Source organism: Oncorhynchus tshawytscha, linkage group LG05 (assembly GCF_018296145.1).
Source record: "Oncorhynchus tshawytscha isolate Ot180627B linkage group LG05, Otsh_v2.0, whole genome shotgun sequence".
In the NCBI taxonomy this organism is placed as follows: domain Eukaryota; kingdom Metazoa; phylum Chordata; class Actinopteri; order Salmoniformes; family Salmonidae; genus Oncorhynchus; species Oncorhynchus tshawytscha.
In genome coordinates this window covers 24,809,913-24,835,524 of record NC_056433.1, presented here as the reverse complement: position 1 = coordinate 24,835,524, position 25,612 = coordinate 24,809,913, and the positions used below count along the sequence as shown (strand labels likewise).

The following is a 25,612-nucleotide window of genomic DNA, read 5'->3' as shown; positions in this document are numbered from 1 at the left end:
GTTACTCTGTGAGACTGATGATTACGGGGCTGTCCCTCTGCCCCAGTGGACTTCGGATTGGGATGTACAAAACATGTCGCTCTGCGGTGGAGAGGTGTGTAACCCCTATCTTCATGTGTTCAGGATCTGCCCCAGGACGTCCAAAAGGGGGCGAGGGGAGCCACTGCGATGAGTGCGGCCAGGGAAAGGTCGTCATCTCGGCACGCCGACTCTGTCTGGACCTCCTCGTGCAATCCTCTTTGAAATAGTGTGCGGAACGCCGGCTCATTCCATCCGCTGGAGGCTGTCACGGTCCGGAAGGTGAGGGCATACTCCGCAACGGTCTGGGCACCCTGCCGGAGTTGGAGTAGTCGCTCACCTCCATGTCTGCCCTCCGGTGGATGGTCGAAGACCGCCATGAACCTCTCGTAGGAACCCATCCATTCCTCTCCTCTCTCCCAGATGGCTGTAGCCCTCATTCATAGTTGTGCCAGCTGATTATGGTGTTTGCGGATTAGATGTCCTTGTTCGTCGACCGTCTGGGAGACGTCCTTATCTTCTGCTGCTTCCATTTTTGAAGTGGCAGTATTCTGTAACGTATATGCAGGGATTCAGGAAACAGGTGCAGAAGATGAGTTTTTAATAATAATCATGAAGATAATACAAAACACGAGAAGTGTACTGAACGTAACCAAAACAAATACTGCCTGATTACAGAGGTCTTTATGAAGGGAGAGTAATCAGGGTGGTGATGAAGTCCAGGTGTGCTTAACGATGGGGAGCAGGTGTGCGCAATGTGGGTTGTCAGGACTGGCAACGTCGAGCGCCGGAGCGGGAGTAGACTTGCCAGTGAGCAGAAATACATGTGGGGATGCTGTGTATTTGTGAGCACAGTAACTTCAAAGTCTTGACATGTAGTAAGTATCTCAATAAAACAAAAATCTCTGCTCTCTAATTCATATTTTGCGTGCGGTAATGATGTTCTGCTCGCTCAAAGGCACACTTTCAACTCGAGTTTAAAAGTTTTATTTGCACGTCCCCTGTTGCCTCTGCGTTCGCGGGACCCATCCTATGCTTGCTCCACCACATTATGCGCTATCTACTGGCTTGTGTGCTTGCGGGACCCATCCTCTGCACTTACTCAATTATGTTTCATCTTGCTCAACAGCACCATCTCGCGAGGGCTTGACTTTAGAGATCGATTTGAAACCATAGTTCTCATATTTATCATAAAGTTACTGTTACACTGTGTTACTCTAGTAACAACATTATATTAAGTTGTTACTTGGTCATTTAGTAGGCCTAATTGCATAGTATTGAGATGACCCTAACATCTTTTGACACACAAGCTGTAATAAGTCTGAACAACATTCTAATGGTGTTTAAATTGATATAGCTTCTCTTTTGCCTTGTTTAAAATGAACTGATATAGCTTAAATGTACATTTTGGTGTCCCAGATTGGCCTCCAGTAAACACTGAAGTTTCTCTTTCAGGTCCAGCTCGCTCGCCCCTCCCCAAGTGGGATGGTGCTACATGACGGGGAGGCCATGGCGCCGTAGCCCCCTTTCCTGGATCCTGCCAGCCAGCCCGCCACACCACCACCCCCCTCAGAGCAGAGGACCACCGCCACAGCAGCCCCCCCATGAGTCACCCTCTGGAGCCCTAGATCAAGTATGTGTGGACCCCGTCTTCCCCTTTTATATATACTGTACTTACCTCAAGTGCATCCCCTGGTTGCTGTCTATGTTTCTTGCTTCATAGGTGGGGTTCCTTGCCTGTCCCCTGAACTTGCGATGCGCACAATTTGGTTGCTGGACACGGGAGTTCTCAAAAAAAAGCCTCCATTTACAGGTTGCTAATGAGTGCATTTCACACTACTTTTGGATTGTAATTGGATTTTAATGCTCATATGAATGTCCTGCTTAGTATGTTTGTCATCACAAATCAACTGTATTATACTTTTTTTTTTTTAAAGACTTCAACCAGTAAAATGGTTCTTTGACTAGCTTTGCTATTAGCCTATGTCAATGAGCGTTAGAATTCTAGCTAACGACTGCTGCATCCAAAATAGGTATTTTGCAAAGATCACGACCAAAATCATCTTAGCGACTGTTTAAAACAACATTGCAAGTGTATTGTATGACGACTCAAATATATGGCTCCGGTTACAACAACCTATGAATGTTTCTTCGTGGTGCTCACTGACGATTGGTAACTTCCTGCTTTCTGCATCCAAAAGGCGTGCACATCCATGCGTGAAGAAAAGGGCCATATAGGCCAGGTTAATTCGTAAATATATAAGAAGGAAATTGGATTGATTGCTCAAATACTTTATTCATCTACCCCCCTCCTCTTCAACCCCCCTACAGGGCCGTGAAAGAGTAAATATCAATACTTCAAAATGCCATCGCTATGAACTGTTTTTTTTCTGTCACTGAACATCAGAAAGTTGATAGAAAAATATGGCAGAAACGTGACTTTACACTGACGTACTCACTATTATATTGTTTACAACTTGGTAGACAGTCCTTTCAGATCAGTGAGGGGGACACAGAGACCGGTCAAATTAATTGATCAATAACATTTTAATTGTCACATGCTGCATAAAGAATAGGTGTAGGCTAACAGTGAAATGCTTACTTAAGGCCCTTTCCAACAATGCAGAATACAATAAAAACAGTAATAATAATAGAAAAAATATACTGAACAATAATACGAATGCAACATGTAAAGCTGAAATAAAAGATCCCAGAATTGTTCCTTATGGACAAAAAGCTTATTTCTCAAAAATGTTGGGCACAAATTTGTTTGCATCCCTGTTAGTGAGCTTTTCTCCTTTGCCAAAATAATCCATCCACTTGACAGGTGTGGCATATCAAAAAGCTGATTGAACAGCATCCTCTTTACACAGGTGCACCTTGTGATGGGGACAATAAAAGGCCACTCTAAAATGTGCAGTTGTCACACAGCCCAATGCCACAGATGTCTCAAGTTTTGAGGGAACGTGCAGTTGGCATGCTGACTGCAGGAATGTCCACGAGCTGTTGCTAGACAATTGAATTCTAATTTCTCTACCATAAGCTGCCTCCAATGTGGTTTTAGAGAATTTGTCAGTGCATCCAACCAGCCTCACAACCGCAGACCATGTGTAACCACGGCAGCCCAGGACCTCCACATCTGGCTTCTCAGCTGCGGGGTCGTTTGCACCTTTATGAACAGAGTGCCCCATGTTGGCGGTGGGGTTATGGTATGGGCAGGCATAAGGTACCTACAACGAACACAATTACATTTTATTGATGGCAATTTGAATGCACAGAGATACCGTGATGAGATCCTGAGGCCCATTGTCGTGCCATTCATCCACCGCCATCACGTCATGTTTCGGCATGATAATGCACTAGAGGTCGACCGATTTTTTTTCTTTTTTTTTTCTCTTTCAACGTCGTACCGATTATTGGAGGACCAAAAAATACGATTTTTATTTATTTATTTGTAATAATGACAATTACAACAATACTGAATGAACAATTTTATTTTAACGTAATATAATACATAAATACAAATATTTTATCTCAAATAAATAATGAAACATGTTCAATTTGGTTTAAATAATGCAAAAACGCAGTGTTGGAGGAGTAAGTAAAAGTGCAATATGTGCCATGTAAAAAAGCTAACGTTTAAGTTTCTTGCTCAGAACATGAAAGCTGGTGGTTCCTTTTAACATGAGTCTTCAATATTCCCAGTGAAGAAGTTTTAGGTTGTTGTTATTATTGGAACTATAGGACTATTTCTCTCTATACCATTTGTATTTCATATACATTTGACTATTGGATGGTCTTATAGGCACTTTAGTATTGCCAGCCTAATCTCGGGAGTTGATAGGCTTGAAGTCATAAACAGTGCTGTGCTTCAAAGCTTTGCGAAGAGCTGCTGGCAAACACAGGAACGTGTTTGAATGAATGCTTACGAGCCTGCTGCTGCCTACCACCGCTCAGTCAGACTGCTCTATCAAATCATAGGCTTAATTATAATATAATAACAGGCAGAAATACAAGCCTTTTTTAATATGGTCAAATCCGGAAACTATCATCGCGAAAACAAAACGTTTATTCTTTCAGTGAAATATGAAACTGTTCCGTATTTTATCTAACGGGTGGCATCCATAAGTCTAAATACTCCTGTTACATTCCACAACCTTCAATGTTATGACATAGTTATGTAAAATTCTGGCAAATTAATTACGGTCTTTGTTAGGAAGAAATGGTCTTCACACAGTTCGCAACGAGCCAGGCGGCCCAAACTGCTGCATATACCCTGACTGCTTGCACAGAACGCAAGAGAAGTGACACAATTTCCCTAGTTAATATTGCCTGCTAACATGATTTTTTTTTAACTAAATATGCAGGTTTAAAAAAATTATACTTGTGTAATTATTTTAAGAAAGGCATTGATGTTTATGGTTAGGTACATTGGTGCAATGACAGTGCTTTTTTCGCGAATGTGCTTGTTAAATCATCACCCATTTGGCGAAGTTGGCTGTGATTCGATGATAAATTAACAGGCACCACATTGATTATTTGCACTGCAGGACAAGCTAGATAAACTAGTAATATCATCAACCATGTGTAGTTAACTTGTGATTATGTTAAGATTGATTGTTTTTTATAAGATAAGTTTAATGCTAGCTAGCAACTTACCTTGGCTCCTTGCTGCACTCCCGTAACAGGTGATCAGCTTGCCACGCAGTCTCTTTGTGGAGTGCAATATAATTGGCCATAATCGGCATCCCAAAATGCTGATTACCGATTATTATGAAAAACTTGAAATCTGCCCTAATTAATCGTACATACCAATTAATCGGTCGACCTCTATAATGCACTGCCCCATGTCGCAAGGATCTGTACACAATTCCTGTATGCTGAAAATGTTCCTAGTTCTTCCATGGCTTGCATACTCACCAGACATGTCACCCATTGAGCTTGTTTGGGATGCTCTGGATTGACATGTACAACAGTGTGTTCCAGTTCCCTGCGATATCCAGCAGCTTCTCACAGCCATTGAAGAGGAGTGGGACAGCATTCCACAGGCTGATCAACTCTTTGCAATGGAGATGTGTCACGCTGCATGAGGCAGATGGTCACACCAGATACGGGCTGGTTTTCTGATCGACACCCCTACCCTTTGAAAAAGTTGTGACCAAACAGATGAGTATCTGTATTCCCAGTCATGTTAAATCCTTAATGAATTTATTTCAATGGACTGATTTCCTTATATGAACTGTTGCATGATGCATTTCATGTTATTGTTCAGTGTATAAACACAAGGAATACATACACAATGAGCAATGATAGCTTGGCTATATACACGAGGTACCAGGTGCAGGGGTACGAGTAAATTGAGGTAGATATGTACATATAGGTATGGGTAAAGTGACTAGGCAACAGGATAGATAATAGACAGTAGCAGCGGCGTGTGTGTTGGAGTGTCAATATGTGTGAGTGTGGGTAGAATCCAGTGTGTGTGCATAGTCAAAAAGAGTTAGTGCTAAAAGGGTCAATGCAGATAGTTCCGGTAGCTATTTGGTGAACTATTTAGCAGTCTTATGGCTTGGAAGCTGTTCAGGAGCTTTTTGGTCCCAGACTTAGCACTCCGGTACCGTTTGCTGTGCGGTAGCAGAGAGAAGAGTCTATGACTTGGGTGGCTGGAGTCTTTGACAATTCTTAGGTCCTTCCTCTGACACCGCCTGGTATAGAGGTTCTGGAAGGCAGGGAGGTTGACCCCAGTGATGCACCTCGGGCTGTTGCGGTGACCGTATTACCGCCACATTGGCAGTCATGAGTAATGTAAATTTCCATGTGACTGTTGAGTCACGGTAATTTCTTATGCACTCTGGACATGCATTGGTAGTAGCCAACTTGCTAATGACCATTTGATTCTAATGGCCTGGTATTCAGGGCTCTTGTCTTCATCAGGTCCTAATTGCCTGGTACTCAGGGCTTTTGTCCCTCCATCAGGTCCTAATGGCCTGGTACTCAGGGTTCTATTGTCCATCCATCAGGTCCTAATGGCCTGGTACTCAGGGCTCTATTGTCCCTCAACCACCCTGACAGCAATGCAAATGCATTCGTAAATCACGCTTTTAAAACTCACCTCACTGTGACTGATCAATTTGAAGAAAGAAGTTCAGCAACAGGTTGAAACAACAGTGTAAAGCATGGTTGTTGTGGTTTCAATGCACCCATACACATTTGAGTTTATGCATAGGCTTATGAGCCCAAGCCCAGAAAAACAACCCTGAATTAAAATTGTGATTGTGCCATTATACAATACATAGCCTGCCGCATATTACGCTTGGCAGAAAAACATCAAACTAAAACTAACTTAAGATGTCTTTGGTACATAATTGGTCTTAGCCTATACTCCAAAATTAAACAAGCTAGAGTAATCGTCTTTGAGTGTGGACTGTAATTATGCATAATGGACTTGGTTACCTTATGCGACACTCCAAAATATATATCCATGAATCTGGGAGAGAATGTATAGCCCCTAGGCGATGCTGTTGGTTTATTGATAGCCTACAATTAGTGAATTTGTATTTGATTTTGAATAGGGATTTTAAAAATATTTTCATAATTAATTTGCTGACACATTAGCTATATGGAATATTTCACCACCATGCGTTTCCATCTCCTCTCTCTCCTTCAGTCATTTAACAATCACACAGATGGGCTGTTAACCGTTTAGTGAAACATGTTTTGTTTATGAAAACATGTTACTATCAATGTTCCCCAACAGATTTCACTTGTTTTTCTAAATTAAGCACTGGGTAGCTGCAGGAACAAGATTGGAGGGCCAATGACATACAGAGTTTGGGTGTAATATCACCTGTCAGGGAGTGAGAGCATGCTCCTCATACAGTGGTTGATGTGTGGAGTGGAGTAAGTGCTCATCTGCTCATATCAAGCACATGTTCCAGTATAAAACCGAAAGCGTGTGTTCGCTATTCGAGTGCATACAGATGACATGTATTTTTTTTCCCTGCCCCTGTTCCTGCCCATTTGATAATGGGCCAATCTAAACAAATGTTTACATGTTAGTAAAGACGAGATTCAATTGAGAATAATCACTTGATGAGAGAACAGCTTGTGCAGCCTGAGACAAGGAATCATCAATAGCCTATTGTCACACCATACAGCCCATATCTGTTTTGATTTCTCAAACATTCTAAGGTTTGTATCATTCACATCGAAAGCCAAATAACTCTAAATCTAGCATATTGGACCTGTTTCAAATGATCACTTTTATGCTAAATATAGCCACTTCATATGTGCACTCGTTCTGTAATGGGAAAAATATCCTTTCTAGTTCATTCAGGTAAGTTCAATTATATTTTTCTTACTGTAAAATCATATAAAATAATGACACGGTACTTATACGCATATCTTGTCAGCTAAATGAACAAGTCTAGAGCCTATATAGCATGGAGCATAGCCAGATAACATCGGTCTACAGTAGGCCAACTCATACTGTTCTGAAATACTTTTTCTTCATTATATAATGTTTCTTTAGGCCTGCCTAATAGAATGGGTTTATTGTGATGGTGTATATTAAATTATTTATTAGACATTTTTAAATGTAGATGTTCTAAAGGTTCACATCAGCGGCTTGTATGTGTGGAGGACTGGAGATGCTAAACGTGTTTATGTTAATTAACGGTCAATTACTGTGAGACCGGTAGTCTTTGGCATGACAATAACCGGCTGACAAAATGTTATGACGGCCACAGCCCTAACTGGGCCCTACGCACTACCCTCTGTCGCACCTTGCGGCTGGATGCTGAGCAGTTGCCCTACCAAGCGGTGATGCAGCCAGTCAAGATGCTCTCAATGGTGCAGCTGTAGAACTTTGAGGATCTAAAAGGCCAATGACAAATGTTTTCAGCCTCCTGAGGGGGAAGATGCGTAGTCTTGCCCTCTTCCTGACTGTGTTGGTGTGTTTGGACCATGATAGGTCCCTAGCGATGTGGACACCGAGGAATTTGAAGCTCTCGACCCGCTGAACTACAGCCCCGTCGATGTGAATGGGGGCATGTACGGTCCTCCATTTCCTGTAGTCCACGATAAGCTCCTTTGTCTTGCCCACGTTGAGGGAGGGGGTTGTTGTCCTTGCACAACACTGCTAGGTCTCTGCAGCATGTATCTATCTATATGCTGCTGCCTGCCACATGTAATCACATTTACTGTAGCAAGGCATCACCAACCCATGATATACTGATAGGAGTCATATGCTCCATAACATACTCTGTCACTGGGAAACCAAACCAGCATTGTGACATTTGTTTCCGTTTGGAGAATACTGCTTCTTTTATTTATTTTTATTGAACCTTTTTGACAGGGAGTCTATGCTGAGACCAAGGTGTCTTTTCCAGGTGAGCCCTGTATAGCGCCACAATAAACATCAAAATACAATAAACACAAACTACACATTCATATGCACATTCAAATATACATTTATTATACACAACAATACATGATGACTCCTTGCTGTCCCCAGTCCACCTGACCGTGCTGCTGCTCCAGTTTCAACTGTTCTGCCTTATTATTATTCGACCATGCTGGTCATTTATGAACATTTGAACATCTTGGCCATGTTCTGTTATAATCTCCACCCGGCACAGCCAGAAGAGGACTGGCCACCCCTCATAGCCTGGTTCCTCTCTAGGTTTCTTCCTAGGTTTTGGCCTTACTAGGGATTTTTTCCTAGCCACCGTGCTTCTACACCTGCATTGCTTGCTGTTTGGGGTTTTAGGCTGGGTTTCTGTACAGCACTTTGAGATATCAGCTGATGTACAAAGGGCTATATAAATAAATTTGATTTGATTAAAAGCAAAACACGATCATAAAAAAAAGACCCATTCTTCAGTAAAAAGGTGCCCTAACAACTGTCTGAAATGCCCTAGACTGAGGAACCGATTCCTCCCGAAAGGGATTATACATGGAGTTTGAACTGCATAGTTCTTTCTCAACAGAAGATTCATCAAAACTGGTATAAAAAAAACACTGACTTAACCACCCTACCTTTACAAGGCGTCACCCTCTCTCCCCCTCACCTGTCTGTGCTTAAAGATTAGCTGTGTTTCGGTAGTTAACAGCTCCTCAGTTGTTGCCATGGGAACGTGAAATCTGACCCAGCCTGCTCTTATCTACTGTATTGCACTACGCAATGAAATCGACTAAATCATTTACAGTATGTCGGTGCATGACTGAATCATTTGTACAAATGTACATTTAAATTGATTTCATGATATTGTATATTTCCTTTGGCAAAGGTTTAATATTTTTCCTTTAGAATAACACCAAGTCAAGTTTCATCATAAGACCCATTAACAGTGATTATGTAACACCTGTTTAAAGTGGATGACATAAAAAAAAGTTAAAGTGCGGTCTTGTTATTTCTTTGGGTTTCCTTTATACCGTAAATTTTGAAGATCCACTTTTTGTATAGCAAACACAGTCCTGTTAGAGAACTGGTTCATCATGAAGTAACCCACCGGGCACACATGTCCGTTCAATGTCTAGTTTGGTTTTACATTTGGTTGAGTTGTCAACTAATGAGAATTCAACGTGAAATGAACACCATAATGTCACCATGTCATTGGATTTATTATAGGTTAAGAGAAAAAAGACTTCCCTTCCGCTGATGACTTCAAATTAGTCAGGGTCCCAACTTAGGCTACTGTTGAGGGTTAAAATAGCATAATACCCAAGGTGCAAAAACATTTTCACTTAGGTTCCCCAAAAGGCTAGGGCTGGCTCTGACTATGTGTGGGGGTGGGTACGCAGACCCACGAGCCACTGAGGCCCCTCATGATGTGTTCATATCTTTTGTGGCCCCCACCCCCCATTAAAGTTGCCCATCCCTGAACTGAAGAGTACTATCTACATACTCATGGCTATTCATGGCTATATGATTAGCCATTCCCATTTAAGGTGACTCAATGAATCAATACCATTTTCTTTCAAGACGTTGCAGGGTGGATGGGTTGCTTAGAAAAGTGGCTGAATTAACGGCCAGCGTGTCTTCACTACCTCACCATAAGATGGGTCTGTCTCTTTCTGCGTTTAATGGGTCTTCAATCTAATTTTAAGAGAGCCAATTAGTTCAGCCCAAATGATTTGTGTTTTCTCTGAGGGCTATAGCACTAATGAAACAGTGTGAGATGTCGCACACACACAAACACAACGTGGTGCACATACACAAACACACTTACACACTGCCACCATTTGCATCTCGGGCCTGTGACTTCTCACCCCCGTCCTTCTGCTCTGCTCTGTGTGTGTGTGTCCAAAACTGCTCTGAGTCTCACAACACAGCAGAATGATCTACTCTAATCACCTAGGCGGGTCACACTCACAGCTCACCAGGTGTCTGACAAGGATCTGAGCGTTGTATTGATGAGCTACTTTCTTATCTGCTCCTCAGTCTCATCATTAAGCTAAGCCTGAATTCCAGTATTGGGAGCCAGTGGGACTGAGCAATGCTTGTATACCTGACTTGTTATCATGCAGAGTGAGTGTGGGTGTAGATGCAGGATATGTGCCACTGATGTACTTGTTCTGTACTGCAGGGATCCTGTGATGTAAAAAGCCATACCGTTAGACCAGGGCTGTCAAAGTTTAGAAATAGCAGCACCCTATTCCTTTCCTCAACCTGGCACAGTCAGCGCTCTACCATATTTTAGCCATACTAGCTGTTGCCATAACAATGGTCAAAACTGTTGCCTAAAGTGTATGTAAAGCCAAAACGGCAGTTTTAAGTGGTGCTATAAGTGTCCATTCATGCCATGACCATTGCCTTAGCCCAAACCCATGATCACGTGACAGCAACAACAGTTCCCATAGTCATTATCAGTGCCATTATCCATAAGCTTTAGCCAAGCATAATGTGTTGCATCATCCCCGGCCATAAGCTTCAGCCAACCAGAACTGTAGCCATAACTGGCTGTGTCCCCTAGACATTCTGGCAGGCAGGCTGCTGTAGTATACTATGCTAGGCTGGGCCTGGCCCCTAGGAGCATGAGGAGAGGACTGCTGCTGTACTGTAGCAGTGTTGAGGAGCTCTGACTGCACCTGGCCATTTCCTCCTCTGGGTAAACATCCTAAATCGGGGTGTAAACGGCGAGAGTGTGGAGCAATACTTTGAGGGGCAGGGAGGGTAGGGGGCCAGTCTTTGCTCCCTGTCCCCCGGGCTGTTTCCATCCCCGCCTCAGATGCTAGGCCTGTCTTGCAGGTAGGGGCCATCACATAGGCCTAGCTGTCATCTGTCTGACCCCGCACCTAGCTGTAGCCCGCAGGGAATGCTTTACGATCCACCGCTACGTTCATACACACGTGCTGCACAGAGCAACATGTCACTATATCCATGACTCATTATTATTTGTATTCCTTATTTTACCAAGTGAGTCGGCTGAGAATACATTCCCATTTACAACAACAACCTGGGGAAAGTTATTTAAAAAAAAAAAATAATAATAATAATTAATAATTACAGCCTACAAAATGTATAAGCAAGCAAAAAACACAAACAATATTTAAAAAAAAAAAAAGCATAGAATTATAAGAATCATTCTTCCTTAAAAAGGTGCTCACACAGCTGAACTGCCTCCGAGGCACCAGTTTCTCCAATTTCATACAACGCTGTAGACCATCCCACTAGCAAGGTGCAAAATAGCTAAAGGCAGATTTACCTAACTCTGAGATCAAAGGGATCTCCAGAGTTAGCCTGAGACGGTGTCTGATATCTTGTATTTCTGTAGGTTAACAGAGAAGTACGGTGGTAGTTTATGCAAAGGACTCTATAAACAAAAAAACGTGCAATGCATCGATCTACGATACTTCCAAGAGGATCAGCCTACTTCCCGATGCAGTGATGTGTGCTGAAACTATCGCCTGTGATAAAGTGTAATGCAGTATGATAAACTGCTCCAGTGGCAGCTGCATTCTTATAGACGATATCGCCATAGTCTACGTCCGGAATGAATGTCGACTGAATTATGTGTTTTCTACTATTTAATGAAAGGGATGACCGATTCCTATAAATAAAGCACGTTTTTATTTCTTAAGTAACTCATCAACATGCTTTTTGAGGGAAAGCCTATCATCTATCCAGATGCCTAGACATTTATAAGCGGGGACACGATCAATGAGGTTACCATCCAATGTATGCATAAATCATCAGATAAACGTTTACTTGATTTGGAAAATAACATATGCTTGCATTAAGTAGGAGATTGCGGTACGCCAGGCATTGAGTAATTATTTAAGTACGAGAGCGAGAGAGGGAGCGGGTGAGAATATTAGTGGTGTGGAGAATTGACTTCTCCTAATTTTAAATCGGGAACTAGGATGTCTCAGAGTGGGGTCTGAAGAAGGGCAGGTCTGTGAGTGTGAGCAGGTACTGTGTGTGTGTGTGTGTGTGTGTGTGTGTGTGTGTGTGACAGCCAGGCAGGCTGATTAATGAGGGGGACTAGCTGAAGAATGAGAGCCTGTTAGAGGGAGACATGAGACCTGGGGGTCTGTTGGGTGGTGAAGGGCTCTGGCCCAATCCGGCCTTTCAGACAGAAACAAACGCGAGAGACCGGGGTGCAGCTCTAGCGACGATGAGGAGGATCAGGTTGGTAACCTGACACCCCGGGGGAAGTGGGTCTTTTCTATGGAGACGTGGCCAAATGAGGCATGAAACACACAGAATTGTTGAAATTCTGTGTGTTTACTGATGTTAATTTTAAAGTGACATGATTTGTGTTTCTGTCTTACAGTGCTGACCCATGTTTTGAGGTCCCTTAAAAAATTCACACAACGTATGTGGATGGTCCTTAATTCTACAACTGCCTCCGTTTTGATTACTGCTGTAATTTGAAACAAGTTGTTTGCAAGCCATTCAGGATACAGTGGAGTGTAGATAAAGCGGTGCTTTGAGTCATACATACAGGCCCAGCTAGGCCTGTGTTACTGCATTCAGGCAAACCGTATACGTTCTCCTGCTGTGTCCTATATTTCAGGGAGGAGGGACTCGGCAACAGTGACTGAGCAGCTTCTCATGGAGCAAACCATTTCAGCCAGGGTGAGTGGGAGGGGGGAGTCCTGTGTGCAGTAAAGCATGGGGGATAAGTCCGTTCCTAAAGCGTGCGCGGTTAAGCTCCCCAAGGCTCCTCCGGGAGGGGTCTCTCCTTGTGAACTGTCTTCTTGCTGCCACAGAGTCTCCCTCACTCCATTCACAGTGCTTGGGGACTGAGTTCATAACCACCTCCCCTTCTTTTTCGCTCCGTGGTGGGCTGTCCTTCTCTCTTATTGCCATACATCGCTGTTCTGTCTGTGAGGGAGGTGATTAGAGTACCCTGGTGTGAGCGAACGAGCGAGGCCTGGAAAGCTCAGTTAAAGAGAGGAGACATGGAGATAGCAGCCAGCCTGTGGAATGGAGAGCTTGTGGCGGTGTTCTGCCTCTCCCAAAACCCATGCCGTTGGACGAGTTAGTGCTCTGGCCGTGGACTGCAGCTTCTTCTTTTGCTCTCAGCCCACTCCTTGAGGCTGCTGCCTGGCACCTGCTTGTTCCTCCTCTGACTGACTGACTGCCGGGCTCCTCTACGTCACACACACATACACATATAGGCCAACGCTAGGCCGAGCTTAGCTGAGCTGGGCTTCAGGTGCGTGGATCTCTTACTGGATTAGTCCTATTTTCTCTTCTCTCACTTTCTCTCTTTACTTTTGGCTTGAGCTAGTTGTTTACCTTTTAGGTTACAGTGTATGTGGTCTGTTGTTTTTGTGTGTGTGTTTTCTGAATAATGAGTGGGGGGGTGGGGCAAAGGGCCTCTTGATATTTGTTTCGGAATGAGTGAGTAGGTAGCTACATGTTTTGCAGAGTGTCGTTGGAGGTGTGTGTTTTAGTTTTTCTCAGCCAGCATTGAGCTTTAGGTGAGGAGAGAGGGATTTGTGAGACTTGCAAAGGTTACTCCAGTGTGTGTGTGTGTGTGTGTGTGTGTCTAAACCCACCTTGGATTTAGCTTTTTTTTTTTTTTTTTTTTTTTCACTCCACAGCATGTTGAGTTTTTGCTCAGCTCTACCCCTGACCATGTGGTTTCAGGGGCTGTCACATGGGCTGCATTTTTGTCATGTAATTCAGATGTCTAAATGTTATTCAGTTAGCTCATACTAGCCTATGTATTACATACTTATGACTCATCCACCTAATAGATGGGTTAGTTGTTTAGCAACAAAACCGATGTGTGCAAAACAGACTGGTTGGCATAGATTATTGACATGTAAACTATATTTTGTCTCCAATGTTTATTGAAAACAAATACATTTGCCCAACTGAGCACTTGTTGTCTCTTATACATTGTTAGTTGTTGGATAGCTACTTTAGTGAATCTTAGCCATATTAGCATTGATGTGAAATCAGTCAAAACACCTCAAAACAAGACATGGTATCAAGAACAAGATGAAACTAGCTGAAACGAGTCACTTACGTTTGTTGTCATTATTGGTAGCTATCTGGCCATCCAGAATCACAACAACTCAGTCTTCTGCCCCATTGAAGCATGCACATTGTTTTTCGTGACGTTCAGCTAACCTATCTATTATAGTGCTATGTATTATTGTACTGGACTATATCTTTGGGCAACATTGTGATGCGTTGTGCAGACCTCACTACCCTCTGGAGAGCCTTACAGTTGTGGGTGGAGCAGTTGCCGTACCAGGAGGTGATACACTCTTTGTATTCGGTCATGTTTCCGGTCACCTTGCCCTGGTTAAAAGCAGTGGTTCGCACTTTCAGTTTCGCGCGAATGCTGCTAACAATCCAGTTTCTGGTTGGGGAATGTTTTAATAGTTGCAGTGGGTAACTGCAATGCACTTGCTAATGAACTCGCTCACCGAATCAGCGTATTCGTCAATGTTGTTGTTTGACGCAATGCGGAACATATCCCAATCCACGTCATCGAAGCAATCTTGAAGCGTGGAATCAGATTGGTCGGACCAGCGTTGAACAGACCTGAGAGCTTCCTGTTTTAGTTTCTGTCTATAGGATGGAAGCAACAAAATGGAGTCGTGGTCAGCTTTTCCGAAAGGAAAGGCTGGACATGTCTTCTTAAGAAAAATAATAAATAGTACACAGAGCCTGCATACCAGTACAAAATTATTTTAATTTACTCACGTGAAGAACAAGGCTTTATGTAGCCATTCAAAAGCAGCCTAGCCTTGTGTTTGTGAGAGAAAAACGCATATATGCGAGCTTAGTGGATGTGACGAGTGCCATCATGCCCTATGTTGTGTGACTGAGAGAGCACTTCAGCTGTGGCCGTATGGGCAGACCAATACACAGACAAGAAGGGCTGTTTTGGGGTTATGACTAGATGGTATACAGCTATGGACAGGACAGAAGTCATTCTCTCGTTGTTATGGCAAGTTAGTTAGCTAGCTAGAGTCCCTAGGCGATGACCACAAATATACTTTTAACTAACTGGTTTCCCCATTCATATGTGATGACAGCTACTTTAGTGTTTATATGGATGTCCGGTGACATGTCACTTAGCTAACATTTCTGCCCTCTGTAAACACGACGACAAGGCAAGCCAGTGCAAATTACCAGTGCACCGTTGTGCTTCCCGACGTGAGGTGCTTCCCACTAGGAAGCTGTATCACGGTGTCACCGGCATTATCAGGATTTTATTTCATGTAGCCTACACGAGAAATAACTAATATTTGTAACCATCTCAATGTCACCGTGATAGTCTACTAATGGGGAGAGCATGAACAGCAACGACACCGGGACACAGTGTCCCACACTCTCACTTGCCAAGCACTATTGTTTCGCACCGGCTTTGGAAGTAGCTAGTAGCCACTATCAGGGAGTGACGGTCACAGTAAGCACGCATACAATGCATACAAGCAACAGTACACTCATCAAGTACTTTCAGAAAAAATAAACAATCGTCCGTTTTAATAACTGAAACTGTAAAAAAAATAATTGTAAAATATCGTGTGTAAAACTAACAGTGAAATCCGACTTATCCTCTTGCTTCAAAACCTCAGTCAGAATCTTTTGCGGTAAATTCGTCCGTAGCTGTATACCATCTATCTCAACCTTGTTTTGGCGAAGTGGCTCCACTCAGCCACAATTTTCATGCACATCACCTCTTCCTTTAAAGTGTTGTGGTGACAGTGGCAATAGAGCAGTGTAATTTGCCCATTGCCGCCAGGCCAGGAGATAACCCAGTGACTGAGTGAGTTCGCCACTGCTTGTGCGTTTTCTGGGCTCGCTTACAGGAAGTAGGGCTCACAGGTGTGCGCAAACGTTGCACAATTTCGAAATCTATATTATTCAGTTATTGCACAACACTGCTCGCGCACCAACGAGCGTCTGCGTTGCCAAGGGCTAAAATAGAAGTCAGTTCTATTTCTGACGCAGATCGCGCTGCAAGTCCTGCCTCTCCCATCTCCTCATTTGTTTATAGAAGCAGGTACCCAAGCTCCATCTCCTCATTGGTTATACCCATGTGGGTGACTGAAAGACGAACAAGGTCGGTGGTGGTAATGCACCTAATTTATGAAAGTTGCCAATCGTAATATAAAGTTAAGAGAAGAAAAAGCCTAGGAGGAGAGATGACTAGAAACGATTCGGTGTACTGTTTTACGTGTGGATTAATTGCCGGAGTAGAGGACCTTTTGTGCATTTCAGGACAAATTAGCAAGCAACAGAAGCTAGCTAAATAGGACAAATTAGCTAGCAAGTGCAAGCTAGCTAGCTATATTTCCATAAAGGTTTAATGCTTTTCGACCTGTCCCCAAATTAATGTACGGTAATTGGTTTATTTTAATATTTTAACCTGCATGTCGTGACTGCGTTTGGTGTGGGGGGGACAAAATAAATGTATGCAAGATGGTGCACGATGGCGCATGAGCGCAGCCGGTTTGGGTTCTGTGTTGGGGCATGTTGATGACAAGAGACAGTTAACAAAAACAAACAGTAGGCGATAGCCAGGTTCGGGGAAAGCGGATATGGAACCCAGTGAAAGAGAGAAAGGCCCATGGGAATTGATGCCGAGAGAGAAGTGGTGGCAAAGCCACAAACCTGGAAGTGCCAGAACATGGGATCATTACTGTAATTGATAATTTGAAAAGGGGTCACATGACTTGTGACGTTGCTGGATGCAGGCCTCGCTCTGCTCTGTTGCCAGTGAATTAAGGATTCTGAAATCAGCGAAGCGTGGACAAATTCATTGTTTTATTGAAAGTGTATTGGCTAAATGAGCTATTTTTGTTAAGTACTATCGGTTTTGAGTCAGTAAATATGCACTTTTTCACCAAAATATGTGTGATTATTTTATATACAGTACCAGTCAAAAGTTTGGACACCTACCTCATTCCAGGGTTTTACTTTATTTGTACTATTTTCTACATTGTAGAATAATAGTGAAGACATCAAAACTATGAAATAATTCCAAAACCGTGTTAAACAAATCCAAATATATTTTGTATGAGGTTCTTCAAAGTAGCCACCCTTTGTCTTGATAACAACTTTGCATACGCTTGGCATTCTCTCAACCAGCTTCGCGAGGCAGTCATCTGGAATGCATTTCAATTTACAGATGTGCCTTGTTAACTTAATTTGTGGAATTTCTTTCTTTCGAAATACATTTCTGCCAGTCAGTTGTGTTGTGACAAGGCAGGGGTGGTATACAGAAGATTGCCCTATTTTGTAAAAGACCAAGTCCATATTATGGCAAGAACAGCTCACATAAGCAAAGAAAAATGACTATCCATCATTACTTTAAGACATGATAAAACTGGCTCTCATGAGGACCGCCACAGGAAAGGAAGACTCAGAGTTGCCTCTGCTGCAGAGGATGAGTTCATTAGAGTTAGCAGCCTCAGAAATTGCAGCCCAAATAAATGCTTCAGAGTTCAAGTAATAGACACTTCTCAACATCAACTGTTCAGAGGAGACTGTGTGAACAGCTAATCAATTGTCTACACAGACTATTTGCATTGCTCCCCTCTTTTATGCTGCTGCTACTCTGTGTTTATTATCTATGCATAGTCACTTTAACTCTACCTACATGTACATATTACCCCGACTAATCGGTGCCCCCGCACATTGACTTTCTACCGGTACCCCCTGTATATAGCCTCACTATTGTTATTTTACTGCTGCTCTAATTATTTTGTTACTTTTATTTCTTATTTTTTCTTAACCAACAATGCAGTTTTAAGGAAATTAAGTGTTAAGGGCTTGTAAGTAAATATTTCACTGTAAGGTCTGATCATTCCTGTTATATTCAACAAATAACATTTGATTTGAATCAGGCCTTCATGCAAAGAAACCACTAGTCAAGGACACAAATAAGAAAAAGACACTTCCTTGGGCCAAGAAACACAAGCAATGGATGTTAGACCGGTCCTTTAGTTTGATGAGTCCAAATTTGAGATGTTTGGTTCCAACCCGCTGTGTCTTTGTGAGACCCCGAGTTGGTGAACTGATAATCTCCACATGTGTGGTTCCCACCGTGAAGCATGAGGAGGTGTGGGGGGTGCATTGCTGGTGACACTGTCTGTGATTTATTTAGAATTCAAGGCACACTTAACCAGCATGGCTACCACAGCATTCTGCAATACGCCATCCCATCTGGTTTGGGCTTAGTGGGACTATGACCCAACATACCTCCTTGCTGTGTAAGGGCCATTTGACCAAGAAGGAGAGTGATGGAGTGCTGCATCAGATGGCCTCCACAATCAACCGGCCTCAACCCAAGCAGCCAACAAGTGCTCAGCATATGTGGGAACACCATCAAGACTGTTGGAAAAGCATTCCAGGTGAAGCTGGTTGAGAAAATACCAAGAGTGTGCAAAGCTGTCATGAAGACAAGGGGTGGCTACTAAAATACATTTTGATTTGTTCAACACTTTTGGTTACTACATGATTCCAATGTGTTATTTCATAGTTTTGACATCTTTACTATTATTCTACAATGTAGATAATAGTACAAAATTAAGAAAAACCCTTGCATGAGTATGTGTCCAAATTCTTGACTGGTAACATAATTTATATGTATCTGACTGCCACAGCAGCGGAGATTGGTAACAACTGCGCATGTGCTCTTGGAGGAATCCCTATTTAGGAACGGCACGTCACACTCTTATTTTTTCAGCAGTGAAGTGAAGACAGCGGTAAACATTCATTATACAAAGCAAACAACAACCTACACATTTTTCTGTTGACAGTGGTGTCATCTAACCATATTCATTTTGAGCCTGAGTATTCGTACGAAGAATTTAGGCAAATGGAGCTTCAGGTGGTCACTGCTGCTCTAGCTGCTGCAGCAGCTGGGCCACAGCCACAACCCATCCCCAGGATCAACACAGACTGGTGGCGCAGTTGTGGCAATTGCGCTCCAGTGCCGACAGATGAGGGAAGTTTTTGCTGCAGAGAATTCTAATACATGACTTCACAGAAATGGAGGAATGTAATGATGATGAGAAACAGTTTGTTTTCTTTTGCGACCATGCGGATTTTGCAGCCCACACAAACTCCGGTGTACTTGAAACATTTTCCGTCACTCAAAAAAGGAATTGGAGACACAAACCTGATTTTATGAAAGAAAGCGAGCAGAATGCGATAACACTTTCAATTTTATTCTATTCTGCAATGTAAGGTAAAAGTATTGTCTCTCCAACCCCCTTTCTCATAAATACATAAGGCAGATATGCTAATCTGTAGAGATCCTAGGCCTATATGTCTACACGATATGGTGCAATGGCAATAACACAAGAACGCCGGGAACTTCAAGGATCAGGTTGAATACCTCCTTTGTCACTGAAGCATTTGCTACACGCAGCTTCAGGAGTATTTACACTACCGGTCAAAAGTTTTAGAACACCCACTCATTCAAGGGTTTTTCTTTATTTTTACTATTTTCTACATTGTAGAATACTAGTGAAGACATCGAAACTATGAAATAACACATGGAATCATGTAGTAAGCAAAAAAAGAGTTAAACAAATCAAAATATATTTTATATTTGAGTTTCTTAAAATAACTACCCTTTGCCTTGATGACAGCTTTGCACACTCTTGGCATTCTCTCAACCAGCTTCACCTGGAAGGCTTTTCCAACATATGCTGAGCACTTGTTGGCTGTTTATCCTTCACTCTGCGGTCCGACTCATCCCAAACCATCTCAATTGGGTTGAGGTCGGGTGATTGTGGAGGCCAGGTCATCTGATGCAGCACTCCATCACTCTCCTTGGTCAAATGGCCCTTACACAGCCTGGAGGTGTCCTGTTGATAAACAAATGATAGTCCCACTAAGCGCAAATCCGATGGGATGGTGTATCCCTGCAGAATGCTGTGGTAGCCATGCTGGTTAAGTGTGCCTTGAATTCTAAATAAATCACAGACTGTGTCACGAGCAATGCACCATCACACCACCACCACCTCCATGCTTCACGATGGGAAATACACATGCGGAGATCATCTGTTCACCCACACCGTGTCGCTCATAGACATGGCTCAAAAATCTCAAATTTGGAGTCATCAGACCAAAGGACAGATTTCCACCGGTCTAATGTCCATTGCTCGTGTTTCTTGGCCCAAGCAAGTCACTTCTTCTTATTGGTGTCCTTTTAGTAGTGGTTTCTTTGCAGAAATTTGACCATGAAGGCCTGGTTCATGCAGTCTCCTCTGAACAGTTGATGTTGAGATGTCTCTGTTACTTGAACTCAGTGAAGTATTTATTTGAGCTGCAATGTCTGAGGATGGTAACTGTAATTAACTGTAATCCTCTGCAGCAGAGTTAACTCTGGGTCTTCCTTTACTGTGGTGGTCCTCATGAGAGCCAGTTTCATCATAGTGCTTGATGTTTTTTTTGCCTGCACTTGAAGAAACTTTCAAAGGTCTTGACATTTTCCGTATTGAATGACATTCATGTCTTAAAGTAATAATGGATTGTCGTTTCCAGAGGTGGGACCAAGTCATTGTTTTACAAATAAGTCTCAAGTCTTAGCACTCAAGTCCTAAGTTAAGACCGTCAAGTCTCAAGTCCTAAACTTTGAGTTTCGAGTCCTAAACCAGTCATAATGTGCTCTTCACCAAATGTAATACCATTTCATATTTTTAACAAGAGTAAGTTAGTATATTACATTTATGCAAATCATGAATGCTTTTAAAATATCTATATATTTTTTACTTTCCAAATAAATCTTATATTTCCATGGAAATACATGGGTAGTCATGAGAAAGACACCCCCCTCCCCAATAGTGATGATCGAGTATTGCTATGGGGCGCAATCGCCCAACCTTAACATATACACACACACACACACATACACTCACTCTGGTTGGTTACATTAGGCTAACGTATGTCAATGGTTTTAGGAACAGCAGTAACAGGCAGGATTTAGGCTACCAACTGCCTAGCCAGTTGTAGCTCAATCTTGGGTGCAATGATCACGTTCCCGCACTAACTGACTGTGTGGAGGCTCATTGATTTAACGTTATGTTAGCCTACACTAGTAAAGTAATAAAATATATAGCTGTCGGCTTCAAATGTCGAACAAAGTTGGAAATTGTTGCGCCTCTGTCTGTAATTTTCTTCTTGTTTTGCAAGTTGCAGTCAGTTTTTTTTGTTGATACAGCATAGTCTTTATATCTGAAAATAACATTTTTGGGCATCATCTTTCCAAGGGCTCCATCTGAATTCACCCACCAACGTTCCTGTGGAATGCTACAGACAACATTTTCTCAGCTGGCACAATTTGATTGGCTGTTGTCCGATTCAAATTCTAATCCGTTAAATGAAGAGTTGATGCGGTGCACACTTTTTTTAAAGCAACATTTCTAATATTTGGGCTTGGGGAGGGTATCAAGTCAGGTCAAGTCACGAGTCATTGGTGTTAGTCAGTCGAGTTGCAAGTCAGTATATTTCTGACTCGAGTCCAAACCTCTGGTTGTTTCTCTTTGCTTATTTGATCTGTTCTTGCCATAATATGGACTTTTTCCAAATAGGCCTATCTTTGGTATACCCCCTTGTCACAACACAACTGATTGGTTCAAACGCATTAAGAAGTAAAGCAATTCCACAAATGATCTTTTAACAAGGCACACCTGTTAATTGATATGCATTCCAGGTGACTACATCATGAAGCTGGTTGAGAGAATGCTAAGAGTGTGCAAAGTTGACATCAAGGCGAAGGGTGGCTATTTGAAGAATCTAAAAAAAAATATATATATATATATATATTTTGATTTGTTTAACTTCTCATGACTCTCAAACCCGTATCCGGAAGCATAACCATAGCCTCAAACTAATTAGCATAATGCAGCAGACATAAATCTTCCTAGAAAATCTTCCTATTCATGAAAATCACAAATGAAATACATTGAGACACAGCTTAGCCTTTTGTTAATCACACTGTCATCTCAGATTTTCAAAATATGCTTTACAGCCAACGCTAGACAAGCATTTGTGTAAGTTTATCATGGCATAATGCTATGCTAGGCTCTGCTACCAGCAGGCAACATTTTCACGAAAATAAGAAAAGCAATCCAATGAAATCATTTACCTTTTGAAGAACTTCGGATGTTTTCACTCAGGAGACTCCCAGTTAGATAGCAAATGTTCCTTTTTTCCAAAAATATTATTTTTGTAGACGAAATAGCTCCGTTCTTCACGTTTGGCTGAGAAATCGACCGGAAAATGCAGTCCCTACAACGCCAAACTTTTTTCCAAATTAGCTCCATAATATCGACAAACACGGCAAACGTTGTTTAGACTCAATCCTCAAGGTGTTTTTCACATATATATTCGATATAAAATCCACCAGGACAATTGGTTTCTCATAAGAAGCGATTGGCAAAATGGCTACTTGTGTACTTTATGCAAGATTTTCTGCGGGAGCCATCATGTGACCACTTGCTCAATGTGGTCCCTTGCAGCTATTCTTCAACATAAATGCGTAAAAGGACATCACAATGCTGTAGACACCTTGGGGAATACGTAGAAAACCTAAGCTCATTCGTAGCCAATCCACAGCCATATAAGGAGTCATTGGCATGAAGCGGTTTCAAAAAATGTGGCACTTCCTGATTGGATTTTTATCTGGGTTTCGCCTGTAACATCAGTTCTGTTGCACTCACAGACAATATCTTTGCAGTTTTGGAAACGTCAGTGTTTTCTATCCAAAGCTGTCAATTATATGCATAGTCAAGCATCTTTTCGTGACAAAATATCTTGTTTAAAACGGGAATGTTTAAGTGTTTGGATACTTCATGATTCCTTATGTGTTATTTCATAGTTTTGATGTCTTTCTTCACTGTTATTCTACAATGTAGAAAATAGTTTTTTTTTAAATAAAGAAAAACCCTTGAATGAGTAGGTGTTCTAAAACGTTTGGCCGGTAGTGTACATTGTATGTACTATTTCAAATTGCTACTAACCATCTTCGTCTCTCGTATCTTTTATCGAAAAACGGTCAAATTTGATGCATTCTTCCCATGCATTCCTGTATAAAGTGCAGATGGGGAATGAACACCAGCTTGCTCTTGCTGCCAACTCTTTATCCACTTCGCGTAACTCACTTTACTTGTGATATGCCTAACATTTATCAACGTTCGCACCAGCTCCTTGTCCGTCCAATTTTTATTGTCTGTGACATTAAGGTCCTTATATGGGCATATTGTGTAGTTTCTACATCGCAGGGATTCCCCCAAGTGCACATCTGCAGTTGTTACCAATCTCCGCTGCTATGGCAGTCGGCTACAAAAAATAATTCTCTAAAATAATCGCAAATGTTTGAGGTGGAAACTAGTAACCGGAAGGTTATAAGTTCAAATCCCCGAGCTGACAAGGTACAAATCTGTCGTTCTGCCCCTGAACAGGCAGTTAACCCACTGTTCCTAGGCCGTCATTGAAAATAAGAATTTGTTCTTAATTAACTGACTTGCCTAGTTAAATAAAGGTAAAATAAATAAATAAAACTCTAAAACTCTAAACCAATAGTTAAAAGGTAATTTCAATAAAACATCAAATTTGTCCACACTGAATTATGAATTCACTGGCAACGGAGCAGAGCGGGGCCTGCATCCAGCAACGTCATGAGTCCAGTGACCTGTTTTTTTGCAGCTGTTTCAGTACAGCACTACAGGGAGGGAGAGGGCAAACTAGTTTTAATGTATGGATTCACTTGGGAGTTTCTGGATTTGGGATACATTTATCCTTTAAGTGTGATAAAAATAAAAATAAATGTTAACGATAAATGACTAGCTAGCCAGCAAGATATCTTTAGCTAAATTGCACCTTAGTATCAGATTATCAGGATTTCACAAATATATGGGCCAACTAAGTCCTAATAGTCTGAATCTCACTTTTATGTTTTTATCTAAACATAATCCCCCATTAATACCATTTTCGTAGGTTGCTTAGCTATGTGTTTGTGTGTTCATGCGTCCCAAGTCCAGTCTACATGGTTGCTCTCCATTGTGAAAATAATATGTTGTTGTAGCCTGTGTGGCTGTTTACATACAGAACAGTATATTTGCCTCGGCCCTCGCCTGTATTTGCCTGTTTTCAGTTCAGTCAGTGAGTTCAATATGGGATTGTGTTTCTGAGAGAGCTAGGACTGTCAGTCTTCCTTTAGTAGAGACCCTGACCCTCCACCTCAAGCTGGCAATAGTTCACTTATCATTAATCAAAGAGAACCTACACGGTTCTGGTGTTAAACAGAGTAAACCTATTAAAAGGTGTAGAAATGGAGTCCCAACAGCAATGTGTGATTTAGTTTTTGGTGAGATGAATAAGCAATTCAAGCATTGTACCAGAACACTGTTAGTTAAGCAGGACTGAATATGGTTAATTTTATGGCAGGCTGTTGTTAATAATTGGCTCATTGGATGTATTTGGCTGTTTTCACTGCATAACACTTAGTTGTTCCTTTTCAGGTTTAGAAGAAGTGACTGCTAAATGCAAACTCCCAATCATATAAGCTGGTTGCATAGCTAGCATACAGAGATCGGTGGTGGAAGTCAGTTGTTTTTTGCTGGGGGGGCAACGAGGAGATTCGGGATCTCCCCCCCACACGTTTCCATGGCATTTCCATTGTTTGGATCAAATTCCATTGAACTCTACCGCATCTATAGGTGAGCGAGACCAAGCCATAAGCCCTAGCCTCGTGCAGTGCAAAGGTGTTGCTGACTGTCATACTTCAAGGACCAGCCTGAGCAACCCACCCACATTCCAGGCCCGGACAGCAGCTATCACAGTCCCAGATTACTAGCCATGCTAGAGGGGCCAACAGGAGCAAAGCTGAGCCTGACCAGAACTTTGCCCCAAACCACAGATCTAGAATCAGAGAGAGGGAATGGTTTATTTTAAATTCAATACGGTGACATTACATAGTATTAATGGCAGCTAATGCAGAATTATTTGGCACAATTTACACTAGTCATAAATACACAATAGAGCTGGAATGGCTGAACCTGGCATGAAAATGACATACATCACAGTTGATTCATGATTTGCCTCATGGGTGTTAGTCCTGGGTGATTTGTTTTCATAGTGATAATCATTATTTGTTTGTAG

At 42.1% G+C, this 25,612-nt stretch overlaps 1 protein-coding gene across 6 annotated transcripts in view; it reads left to right on the top strand.

The window, feature by feature from the left end:
* The window catches only part of ncoa1 (nuclear receptor coactivator 1), a 104,886-nt gene that overhangs the window by 13,008 nt on the left and 66,266 nt on the right, over window positions 1-25,612 (top strand). For 5 of the 6 annotated variants that reach the window (XM_024420432.2, XM_042321739.1, XM_042321737.1 and 2 more), the window contains one exon: window positions 1,474-1,651. The gene's annotated coding sequence lies outside the window, so the exon portion shown is untranslated. Of the gene's footprint in view, window positions 1-1,473; window positions 1,652-12,921; window positions 13,686-25,612 lie in introns of those variants that run through there. The other variant, XM_042321740.1, reaches the window with a different exon arrangement.